General features: G+C 45.9%; 1 protein-coding gene across 2 annotated transcripts in view; it reads left to right on the top strand.

The window, feature by feature from the left end:
- The window catches only part of PFKFB3 (6-phosphofructo-2-kinase/fructose-2,6-biphosphatase 3), a 99777-nt gene that overhangs the window by 2201 nt on the left and 85002 nt on the right, over window positions 1-12574 (top strand). The gene's annotated exons all lie outside the window — the stretch shown is intronic.

Genomic DNA, 12574 nt, shown 5'->3' with positions numbered 1-12574 from the left:
TTTTTTAAGTTCTGTTTTTTTTTTTTAAATCTGAAAAGACAGTGCTGCATGAAGTGGAACAGGGAGTAGTATCCTGTGCACCTATTCTGCGGCTGCTTCCTCCCAGAGGCCCTGGGTGAGAAGCAGTAGTTACTTGGAATCATTGCATTTTCCTGAAGCATTGGCATAAGCCAGGACATGGACTCTGGAGGGCTTCGAGTCTGAGGCAGAACTGTGATGTTTTCTTATTTAGAAGAAAGTGCAGCTCGTGAAATCTGTGGGGATTTGGTTCAGTAGAACGAGGAACCATCATTGTCATTGGGAGTGGCCTCCCAGTGAAAAGGTCTGCCGCGGGGTAGAGGGAACCCAGCACCCTAGCTCCAAGACTGCTCAAAGACGGTGGAGACTTCAGTGTATGTATATTTAACGCTCTTTGGAGTTTGAACCATCCAAATGCATTAACTGTTCAAAAAGTGATTAAACAAATAATAGGAAAAGATTTTGCTGTCCTTCTGCCAAACAAAGAGAAGGCAGGTAGAGAAGGACTTCCTCAGAGGGATAGGAGCTCAGAAGAAGTGAATGCTCATGCCCTTCCAGTGCTGTGGCTCTATATCTTGACAAGCATAAGACTTTGGGATTAGCTTCATCAGGGTCTGGGCAGGAAATACATGGCCCACTTGTATTGGGCAAGTTGAGAAGAGTTTTATAAAGGGACTATTAGGGAGGTTTGGGTAGGGTATAGGAGACCCACAAAGGAGAGTGCACAGCCCTAGGCCTAGAAGGGTGAGGAGTGGGGTGGTTACTGGCTGGAGCTGGGGTTTTCCCTGGGGGATATCCATGGCTCATGGTAACCCCACAGAGAGGAGCATAAATTACCCAAACCTTGCTCTCCTCTGTCCCTCTGAACTCATAACACTCGAACAGGAAGCTGAGGGCAAGGGAGCCCATTGGTGGTGTCCATATAGGTGATTCTTCTGGAATGCATAACTGGGTGGGTTTGCCTTTTTGTGACGAGTTGATCTGGGGAGACCAATGAAGATAATCGGCCAAAGATCTGCAGTTCTGGTTCTGTACCTGCATACTGGAGGTGCTCAGTAAATGTCCATTGAACTGAATTAGGTCAAAGGTGACTGCGATGTGTGTGTCACTCATCCCTGCATTCATATGTTCATCAGATTGCACAACTGTTATGTGTCAGGCACGCACTGGGTGATAAGACAGATGTGGTATCTCCCTCCCCTGAGTTAACCTCCTATGCTCTCCAGCAAGTGCCAGGAAGGGGTAGTCCAGGGACAAACATGGAGGAATTTTGAGTTGGAAAGCTCCTATTGAAGGAACTGGACTCTGGATTAAGAGGAATGTGGTTCTGGCAGAGCTTGCTGGACTGTCCCTGGCTATGGCTGGGTTAGTGTTATGATGGCTCGAATTCTGGAATGGAGTCACTCTGTCACCCTTGTTCAAGGGGAATTTGGTATGGGTAGCCAGGAAGGCTGGGGTAGCCAGGAAGGCTGGGGCAGCCAGGAAGGCTGGGGCAGCCTAGCCTTCTGTGCTCACATCTCTTCTTGGTCAGTCTCCAGAGTGGTGGTAGACATAGTAGGAAGCTCAGAGCTCGATCTTTGGCCAACTGTTTGGAAGAAGTAGGTCTTGAGATTGGTTTGAATGAGAAGGAAGTGTGACATGAAATGGGGAAGAAATCCATGAGAACCATAAGGGGCTGGAAGGACTTGGGCTGGATACTAGGAGGCTGACGTGGTCCTTTCTCTGAAGAACTTTAATGATAGGAAATGTGGAGGCTGTCTGGTTTGTGGCTCTGCTCAAAGACTGGTGACTTGCCAAATGTTTGAGGTCCCTTTCAGGTCCAGACTTCTGTGTTTTCAGAGAACAGTGTCCTACAGATTCTTACACATCCCCACTTTCAGAAGGGACAAGGGGATTAGCAACTGGAGGGTTCTAATAATAAATAATAAGGAGAAACAAAGGGAACCTTGACTGAACATTTTCAAGTGCAACGTACTGGGCTAAATGCTTTCTTTGTGTTCATTTAGCTTTACAACAGTCTTCTAAGGTACATGCTGCTATAATTTCCATTTTAAAGAAGTGAGGCTTAGTGAGGTTAAGTAAGTAGCCAAGGGTCCATTAGCAAGTAATGTGATAAGCTGAGCCAGGATGTAAATCAGTGTATTCTGTGTTTCCCACATAGACCACAGTAATATATGTTATATGTGACAGATGTCAGGTAGAAACCATATTATAGGATAAGTCTGCCATTAACAATCAACAACTTTTCCACCTAGAGATAAGATCAGAAACAGATTCAGAGGCCCAAATCTTCTCTTACTCCCTTCTAATCTTTGATCATGCAGATGGGTACAGATGAAAACAACCCATGTTCTCTGCCTCTCTTCATTAATATCTCCAGATGTCAAGGCAGCAGCTGCACGAGGACAGCCTCGGTCATCTGCTAGGCACAGAGAGGGGGTCCATGGATGCCAATAGGACATAATGGAATAACAGGTCACACCATCTCAGTGGAACTCCTGTAGGTCAGCTGCTTGCAATGGAAACCTGGTTGAAGGTAGGTCAGCATTTTTGGATTCCAAACCCAGGACTTCTGCTTTTCTCTCCCCACTGGGAATGTGAAGGCAGATCCTGAAAAGACATTCACAGAGGGAGTTGGGCTAATCCTTGATTCGTTCCTCCTCTTTTCGCTCATGCACTGTGTCAGGCACTACCTTCGGTTCTGGGTGTTCCCTTCAGTAGGTGTTCTAGTTTGTTAGCTGCCGGAATGCAATATACCAGAAATGGAATGGCTTTTAAAAAGGGGAATTTAATAAGTTTCTAATTTACAGTTCTAAGGCCGAGAAAATGTCCCAGTTAAAACAAGTCTATAGAAATGTCCAATCTAAGGCATCCATCCAGGGAAAGATACCTTGGTTGAAGAAGGCCGATGAAGTTCAGGGTTTCTCTCTCAAGTGAGAAGGCACATGGTGAACACAGTCACGGTTTCTCTCTCAGCTGGAAGGACACATGGCGAACACGGTGTCATCTGCTAGTTTTCTCTCCTGGCTTCTGGTTTCATGAAGCTCCCCGGGAGGCGTTTTTCTTCTTCATCTCCAAAGGTCGCTGGCTCATGGACTCTCTGCTTTGTGGTGCTGCAGCTTTCTCTGCTCTCTCTGAATCTCCCATTCTCCAAAACGTTTCCTCTTTTATAGGACTCCAATAAACCAGTCAAGACCCACCCAAATGGGTGGAGACATGTCATCACCTAATCCAGTTTAACAACCACTCTTGACTAAATCACATCATCCAGGGAGATGATCTGATCACAGTTTCAAATATACAGTTTTGAATAGGGATTATTCTACCTTTATGAAATGGGATTTTGATTAAAACTTGGCTTTTCTAAGGGGTATACTTCCTTTCAAACCAGCACAGTAGGCTATGTTCACTTTTCTCTTTGGTGCTCAGAAGCTTGCTGGATGTGAACTGAACCCCCTGACTATTTCAGAGGCTCTGTCCTTGTTTTAGTTTCCTGGCTGTCAAAACAAATACCATGCAATAGGATGGCTTAAACAATGGGAATTTGTTGGCTCATGGTTTTGAGGCTAGGACAAGTTCAAAATCAAGGTGTCAGCAAGGCACCCAGAAGACTTTCTCGCAGAAGACTGGGGCTTACTGGGGCTGGCTGCCAGTGGTTCTTGGTCCTTGGCTTTTTTGCCACATGGCACTGCAACACGGCGACCTCTCCTTCTTCTCTGGTTCTGTTGACTTCTTTATGTGACTTTCTCTCTCTGAATTCCAGTCTGCTTATAAAGAACTCCAATAATAGGATTAAGACCCATCCTTATTCAGTTTGGCCACATGTTAACTGAAGTAACCTCATCAAAAGGTCCTAGTTATACAGGTTTCACACCCACAAGAATGGATTAAATTTAAGAACATGTTTTTCTAAGGTATGTAGTCCAAGCCACCACAGCCCCTAGATACCATGTAACATGCTGCCTAAGACAAGGTGTTCTAGTTTGCTAGCTGCCGGAATGCGATATACCAGAAATGGAATGGCTTTTAAAAGGGGGAATTTAATGAGTTGCTGGTTTACAGTTCTAAGGTTGAGAAAATGTCCCAGTTAAAACAAGTCTATAGAAATGTCCAATCTAAGGCATCCAGGGAAAGATACCTTGGTTCAAGAAGGCCGATGAAGTTTAGGGTCTTTCTCAAGTGAGAAGGCACATGGCGAACACAGTCAGGGCTTCTCTCTCAGCTGGAAGGGCACATGGCGAACACAGCGTCATCTGCTAGCTTACTCTCCTGGTTTCCTGTTTCATGAAGCTCCCTGGGAGGCGTTTTCCTTCTTCATCTCCAAAGGTTGCTGGCTTGTGGACTCTCTGCACCTCATGGCTACATCATTCTGCTCTCTCTGAATCCCTTTCTTCAAAATGTTTCCTCTTTTATAGGACTCCAGTAAACCAATCAAGACCCACTCAAATGGGTGGAGACATGTCATCCCCTAATCCAGTTTAACAACCACTCTTGACTAAATCACATCAACCAGGGAGATGATCTCATTACAGTTTCAAACATACAGTATTGAATAGGGATTATTCTACCTTTATGAAATGGGATTTATATTAAAACATGGCTTTTCTTAGGGGGCATACTTCCTTTCAAACCAGCACACAAGGGTACCAGGGGATGTCCAGTCTGCCAACCAGCTGAGCCAGATCAGCCTTAGGTCAGGGTCTTCTTTCTCCAGGCTTCTCTCATCCATGTGCATTCTTTGCTGACAATGTCTTTTGAGGCTTTTTAGCATTTCTCTGCACCTGTCTGATATTTCCCCCTTCCTCCCTGAAGTGTACTTTCTGCTGTAGTCAGGTGCGTTCCTTGGGACCCAGGGCTTCTGTGCCATTTCACCTGTTGTCTCCCTCATCTTCTCCCCTTCTCAGACCCACCTTCCCAAATGCTTGCCATTCTGCACTCTACACGAATACACACATATAGCCTTCTGATCATTCTTCAAGGACCAGCCCAAGTTCACAGATTCTTTACTGCCTGTTCCATCTGCTCTACACATGGGACAGTTCTTAGCATGTAGCTCCTGCCCCAGAGCCAGAGTTGAACACTTACTTGTCCTCAGGATGCCTCCTGTATATGAATTTCGTGATCTCTTTGCATTGGAATGGTTACTTGCAGAGCCAGATTAACACTTTAGAGACCCTAAGCACTACAACAACTCCCTCACATGTAATTTAAAGACAAACCAAGTGTAATGAAGGTGAGCTTTCTGATTTTTACTGTGGTCACTACTTTGGTATTTTCTTGGAAACATCAAATATCTTGAAAACCAGCCAGTCAAACAAGAAGGAGGCTCATTTAGGAAGGCTTTCTTCACCAAGAATTATAGCGCTTTGAAATTTTCCAGCATTCTTATGCCCCCTTCAATGAATTGTGTCTCTCTTCTAACTTCATCACAGGTCACTGGGAGTTCGCGGAGCAGGGCCTGTGTCTTCCTCTCTGTCCCAGCACTCAGCCTGGGCAGCGGTGATCCTTCTGTGTTCTCAGTATCTGCAGCTGCCTCCCAGGAGGGACTGGGACCGGTGCCCTTGCGGCTGTAAGGAAGGCCCTTCACTCAGTGCATCCTGGCATTCCCAATAGTTGTATTCAGATGAAACCTGGGAAGAAGTCACAAAAGTCACCTGGGCAAGAAGGGAAGAGCAGGGGCGGGGTAGGGGAGAGGTGCCATTGCCTGCTGTTTTGTAGGAGTTAGGGACGGATGTAATGTAAGGGCCCCACCTTGGTCTTTATCCACCCCTCATCCCCAAATACCGGGGCTCCCAGATGATCCTAGGTACAATGGTTTAACAAATGGAGACGACCCACTCATTCCGCAGGATTGTGCCTGTGTATGTAGGTCAGTTAGCCTATAAGTATGTATTAATCATTCACTACTGTTGAGACAGTTCTGAGAGGCTCAGGCAGATAGCCACAGGCAGTAGAAATGATGGTGTGAGAAGTTGGATGAAGCAGCAGAGGGTTGGGATTTGCCCACTTTTAGGGACTGAATGTGTATGAAAAGGCCCAGGCGTCTGGGAGGGAAGGCTGACCTGGGAGCTAGGAAACCAAACCAGGCACTGACTGGCCTACTTGTATCTGTAACTGGCTGGAGGGAGCTGGGAAGGGGCAGTCGTCTCAGGCGAGAAAGGGTGGCCTCAGTTTACTCAGTTGTAAAAGAAGGGATGTGGAACTCCGATTCCATCGACGCTTTAATTCTTAGATCTCTGCTTTCCAGTCACTTGTCCCACCTGCCGAGTCTCTGACCTCCCAACCTTTTCGGCTTAAGTTGGCTGCAAGGTATTCAAAAAGAACACCATCTGTAACTTTGCTCTCCAACACTTTCTCCTGGGCACCTCTGCCTGTTATCTCCCTGCATCTCCAGGCCAGAGGCCGAATTTTCAAGCAAGCGGCAAATGAAGATGTCATGACCACGCGTTCCTCCAGTCTTTGACTGGAGTCTTCTACATCAAAAACAGTCTAAGCTCCGTGGCCATTACACTCTTCTCTCCCATTAAGCTAGTTTGGAACGTGCTGTTTTCTGACTCAAGATCATGGGCCTGCCCTTCCTTTGGGGCAAAGAATCCTTTGATCGTTTTCCCAGACTCTAAAGCCCTCATTACTGGGAGGGCCTTCCTGGTCGCACTTCAGGAAAGTGCAGCTCTTTGGTTTCTTCCACAGTGGGCAGAGGGAAGATTTTATTTATTTATTTAACTAGGTTCCGTAAATCTATAACTTCTCTAGTTAAAAAAATACATATGTTGAAAAAAACCACCAAGGAAGCCCTAGTTTTTTTCTAAATATGTTCCATTGTGAGTAATTTGTCAAATGCAGAATATGATAAAGAAGAACAGAAATATTGCTCATAATTTCATGACCCAGAGAGGAGTATCTCCATGGTTTCTTCCCAGGTGGTTAGGACAGTGGAAGTGAATGGCATAAGGGGAGGATCTGTAGAACACTGGCCCCTATATGTCACCCCTAAATGGTGAGAAGGGCTTCTGGCTGCATCTTGTGTACAGGGTCTGAGCAAGGGGAAGCCCTTGCAGAAGCGCTCAGACAAGGGAGGTCTGAGGAGCAAAAGGGCTTGGTGGTTGCACCGCCACGTCTGAAAGTAGCCTTATCTAGTTGTTTCTCCAGGTGGCACTCTGACGTGACAATCTGGCAAACACACATCCCCGGGTCTTATTCAGAAAGAGAGTTCCCCTTCTCCTCACCCTCCTCTGCCATGCAGAAAGGAAGCAGATGCCTCAGGGGTCGTGGGCCTCTGGCTTTTGGCTGTCTTCCCTTTGGTGTACTGGGATGCTGAGGCGGTACCTGTGTTTTTTTAGGTAACAACCGTGTTTTTCTCAGGATGACATTGCCTTGCTGTTTTGATTGCCTTTCCAGATACTGAACCCTAGGATTCTAGAAGCTCTCTCCCTTGGGTGGGGGTGGGGGTGGGGTCCTGAGAAAGTGGGCCAGCTAGTCACAGCAGTAGGGAGAGATTTAATCCATTAGTGGGAGACTGACAGGAACTTAGTGAGATATCCCCAGAGGAAGTATAGACTTGGAGACAGGAAGAGAAAGCCGTGTTACGATGTGGGCAGTCGTTAGGGAAAGACTGGTCTAGAACAATGAGTACAGAAACATCACTTCTCTGAAGCCAGTCTCTTGTGGCTCCAATTCCTGGCTGCACATTAAATTGAACTGGGGGAACTTTTAAACAATTCTATTGCCTGAGCCCTCACACCCAGAAATTCTGATTTAATCGTTCTTGGTTGATGCCCGGACAGAAAATTTCATGAAATGATATTTATCCTTACAATATGTGGCACACTCTGATATCTTCAAATCTATTCCATTTCATTAAAAATGTTTCGAGTCTTGTTCCCATCAATTGATTTCATGCTCACTGTTTTGGCTTCCCAGCTGCTAAGACAAATAATGTACATTGGGTTTGCTTAAGCAATGGGAATTCATTGGCTCACAGTCTTGAGGCTAAGAAAAGTCCTAGCCTCAAAAGCCCCTGCTTTGGAGCTGGCAAGCACTGCTGTTGGCATCTGACCTTTCTGTGGAGGCTTCCTGAGTGAGGCAGCCATAGCAGCAATTTCTTAATTGGCAGACAGCTTCCTAGTGCCAGAGAAGGAGACTCCCTGTAGTGTGGCTCCAGAAGCTGCTTCTGAAAACTCAACCTAAAGAATATATCCAAAAGAATTGAAAGCAGGGACTCAGACATTTAAACACCAATGTTCACAGCAGCATTATCCACAACAGCCAACAGGTAGAAGCAACCTAAGTGTCCCTCAGTGGATGAATGGATAAGCAAAATGTGGTACATATACACAGGTATTCAGCCACAAAAAGGAACGCCATTCTGTTACATGCTACATCGATGAACCTTGAAGACATCAGGCTGTGAAATCAGATACAAAAGAACAAATATTGCATGGGCTCACGTATATGAAAGAATTGGAATGTGCAAATTAATAGAGTCAGAAATTAGAATACACGTTAGTTGCCAAGGGTGGCAGTTGGGAATGGAGAATCATGGCTTAATTGGTGTAGGGTTTCTGTTTGGGGTGATGGAAAAGTTTTAGTAATGGATGGTGGTGATGGTTGCACAACCTTGTGAATGTAATTTTAACAGCACTGACCTATCTATTTTAAAGTGGTTAAAACGGGAAATTTTATGTTGTATGTTACCAGGATTAACAAAAGCCATTAACTCAACACGAAAGTGTCTTCAGCCATTGAGTTCATGTAATAAATGTCTTTCTGTTCAAACTCTCTAGCACCGTCTGACCTTCTACAGCTGCACCCAGACTGAAAACTGTTCATTAAATAAAGCAAATAGGGGCCACACTCACAAGTGTAAAGAAGGAAATAAAAGGCACCCGTCACCCCCTAGTCAGGGACTACCTTTGTCCACGTTGTGATGGATATTCACCTCGCTCTTACATACACACCCATTCTGGAGAAATTTATGGTCTAATTAACAAAGGGAGGGCCTTTGGAAGTTTATCTGTGCTGGCTCTGAATTTAAGTTGCAGTGCTTCTGAGAGGAGGCAGGGCCGAGATGGATCCTTTTCCTGCTGGCTGTTGCTCTCCCTTTGTTGGAGGGGATCCTGTTTTATAACGTGTTTTTGGGGCTGACCCTTGAAGATGAAAGGGTATGTATTCATTTGGATTGTACTGGTGTGCAAGAATTTATAAAATCCCCCTCTCCCACCCTCCCCCCTGGCTCTACTTTTTGTTTACTTTAAGTCAAATTCTCTTGTTTAGAATGATCTGGTGTCACAGAAATATGCCAGGAGGGCCCCTGGGAGCATAAAGGAGGGGTATCTATCCAAGCAGAAACTAAATTCAGGAAAATAAAAGAAACAAACAGGATTAAGGTTTTTGAATGTGGCCCTCTACTATTCTGGAGCTCAGGGATTGAATTGAGCTGAAAGAGCATTCAAAATTCTCTTTTTCTATTAGTGAGTGGGGACCTAAAAAAAAAGGAAAATCAGCTGCCTGCCATACAACTTAGAAAAACTAATGGTGTTTCTGGGGTCTTCCTTGCTTCTTCTGGAGCACTGAATTTGTCAGAGCTCCTGCCACTGCTCGTGGCTGTGGTCATGTGGGTTTGCTGGCCTGCACCCTTTGAGCCTGACTCCGAGCAGGCGAGCAACACAAGCTGATGAAATGGATGCTTCCATTTCTCAGTTCACTTGCTTTATCATTCTAGGTCAGAGAGTATAAAGCTATAAATCAGAAGTATTTCCAAAAATGTTTTGATTGTGTCCAATCAAGGGAACGAAAGAGGAAAATGTGGGAAAGCGAGGAAGGGAGAACAAAAGTCGGACGGAAGTGTGCAGGGCCCAGTAGGTTTTGAGGTCAGCGCTAAGTATGTGAGGTTAAGTAAGTCCTGCTCATAAGGGGTTGGTCCGTGTGGGCTACAAACTTCATAAAGTATCGCCGGTTATCCCTAACCTTTGCCTGGTGGCCACTCCCCCTTATGGCTGTTTAATTCCTTTGCTATTAGAAGCTGCACAGTGACTGGATAACGAGAGGATGGAGAGGGGAGGATTTAGGCAGAGCAGTTGCTATCTCCCACTCAGGCCCCTCTGTGGTCTCGGGCTGTCTGTGGGAAAGTTGTGCTGACCTCCCTACGCTGATGATCTAGACTCTAGAGGGCTGTCACTTTAAAGTGAAGGGACGTTCACAGGACACAGGAGAGGGAGGTGTTTTGGAGTAACCCCAGCAGGTCGCTTGCCCTGGTTCCTGAGAGGTGGATGGAATGGGATTCCATGCCCAGAACACAGCTCCATTCTCCCTGCTGACTGGCGGTGGTAATAGTGCAGGCCATTACCCTTGGAAATGATCCTGGGTCGACAGCTGGTCCCTGACTTTGGAAAGCTGAGACCAGGGACCAGGTTACCGTTTTCAGCCTCAATGTTGCAAAGGAAAGTGGGTTAATGAGAAATGTGCTTCCTTTCTGAGGAGAGTAGATATAAATTGGGGGTCCAATAGAGGGTCTTAAAACATATATTGCTGCTTTTGCACTTTGGGGAGAAATGGGAGAAGAGCAAGAGGGCAAGGAAGGTGTGGGGAGAGGAACAGGTAGGATTAACAAGGGGCCTAGTGAACTCTCTATAACCATCACCAGTTTTAGAACCAAACCCAGCTCCACCCAGTGTGGCCTGCACTGGTGCTAGTGAGGCCATCACTGGTTGTAGAGTTGAGAATCCAGAGCTGAAGCTTCCCACATCCTGGTTGTGTGATCCTGGGCAAGTGACTCAGCCTTTCTGTGCAGCAGATTTGCTTTTGTAAAAATGGGGTAAAATCTAATTTCCTTGAATCAAAGACATCATTGATTAGAAGATTTACTTATGTACCAAAGAGAAGGAAATGCATTGCCATTTGCTGCACTGCCATTCACTGTGTGATTCACCCTAGGTCGTAAATGCCTCTCAACTTCAGGGATGTTAAAATGTGCCTTTAGCATTGAAGAACTAGGGCAGTACCCACATTACAAGGTTGCCGTGAGGATTGAATGAGTTAGTATCAGCATGATACAGGTACACATGGCAAGTTTGCTACAATTATTTATGTGTGAATTCAGGAAGGGGGATTTCTGCCATATTCACATAAAGACTAAGCTTTTATTCAGCACCCACCATGAGCTATATGTCTTGCATTCACTGGGCACCCAATAAAGATTTATTGAATGAGTGGATGACGACACGTGGCCCTCACGCTGCGTGTTCTTACAGCCACTTTATAGTGGGGGCATGTGCTGGGGAGTTAGTTGTGCCTGGGAAGAGGGCAAACTAGAAATAATAATTCTTTGTGCCCTTCAGGAACTCACTGGATTCCATGATGCCAAGAGACCATGGAGCTTGTGAGGGAGATAAGTTCAGGTGTGCTGCCAAGATTTTTAAGAAAAATTCCTGAGACTTGGGTAAATAAAGGATCCTTGTGGGTCCTTGCACAGCCGTGCTTCTTACTTGGAGTGATATGGAGAGCCTGGAGAGGGTCTATTAAAAAAGGCAAGAAGTACGTTTATAGTGTATGGTTGCTCTCGAGAGAACAGACTGTAAGGTGAAGCAGGAGACCAGTGGGGAGCCTGTTGAAGGTATCCAGGTGAGAGGTGATGGTAGCTTGGGTCAGGGTGGTAGAGGTATGGGTGGCAATAAGTGGTTGGGTTCTGGGTTTGTTTAGGAAGACGGTAATGGCAGAATTTGCAGAGGGTTTGGATGTGGGATGAGACAAAGAATGAAAGTTAAGACTCAAGAGTTAGATTTGCCTTCTATCTAATAGAGATGCTGGGGGCATTGATTTCCTTTTTGTTCTTAAACAGCTGCACAAACCAGTAGAGATGGCAGGTTGCAGTGAGCTTGGTGGGGCTCCACCGTCACACGTTGAGTAGCGACAGCTTTCTCCAAACCGGTGCTGTCTTTGCTGGGTGCCCTCGTTGGGCCTGTGTAGCCCATGTGAGATCATCAGGACTTCCTTGAGCAGAGGGTTCAGCTTCTGCCCATGGTTCAAAAGCATCAGCACACAGCAAGTAGGCTCTCAGGGATGCAGGCTCTCAGGAATGCTAAGTCACCAGGCACTTCTTAAAATAAGGGCTGGGAACATGGCCACACATTAAGAAATCCTAAAGCTTCAGTGTGGTTTATTTATCGGCATGACGGTACAGATATTTTCCTAGATGGTGAGGAAGCATTTGTTCTGTGTTCCCATAGTTTCCATGTAAGTAATACCCAATTACCAATTAAATTTCTGTCCTTCATTTTCCTTAAATTGCAAAGGGCTTTATTTTGTAGGGGATGGGTAAAACCCCACCCAGGAGGACTTCCTGAACAAACTCAGCCCAGCCACTAGCTGACATTTTAGCCTCCAGCAAGGGATACAAACTCATCCTGGCTTGCCAGGGATGTCCTGTGTATTAGCACTGAAAGTCATGCATCCCAGCAGTCTCCTCAGTCCCAGGCACAGAGGGACTGTGGGTTGCTGTGCTTCCAGTTAACACTTGTGCCATATGCTTGATGACACCTAGACGGCCTCACTTTAGAGG

The sequence above is a fragment of the Tamandua tetradactyla genome, chromosome 7, assembly GCF_023851605.1.
Source record: "Tamandua tetradactyla isolate mTamTet1 chromosome 7, mTamTet1.pri, whole genome shotgun sequence".
NCBI classification, from domain to species: domain Eukaryota; kingdom Metazoa; phylum Chordata; class Mammalia; order Pilosa; family Myrmecophagidae; genus Tamandua; species Tamandua tetradactyla.
Note: the sequence above shows the minus strand (reverse complement) of the source record. Positions and strands in the feature narration are given on the sequence as shown.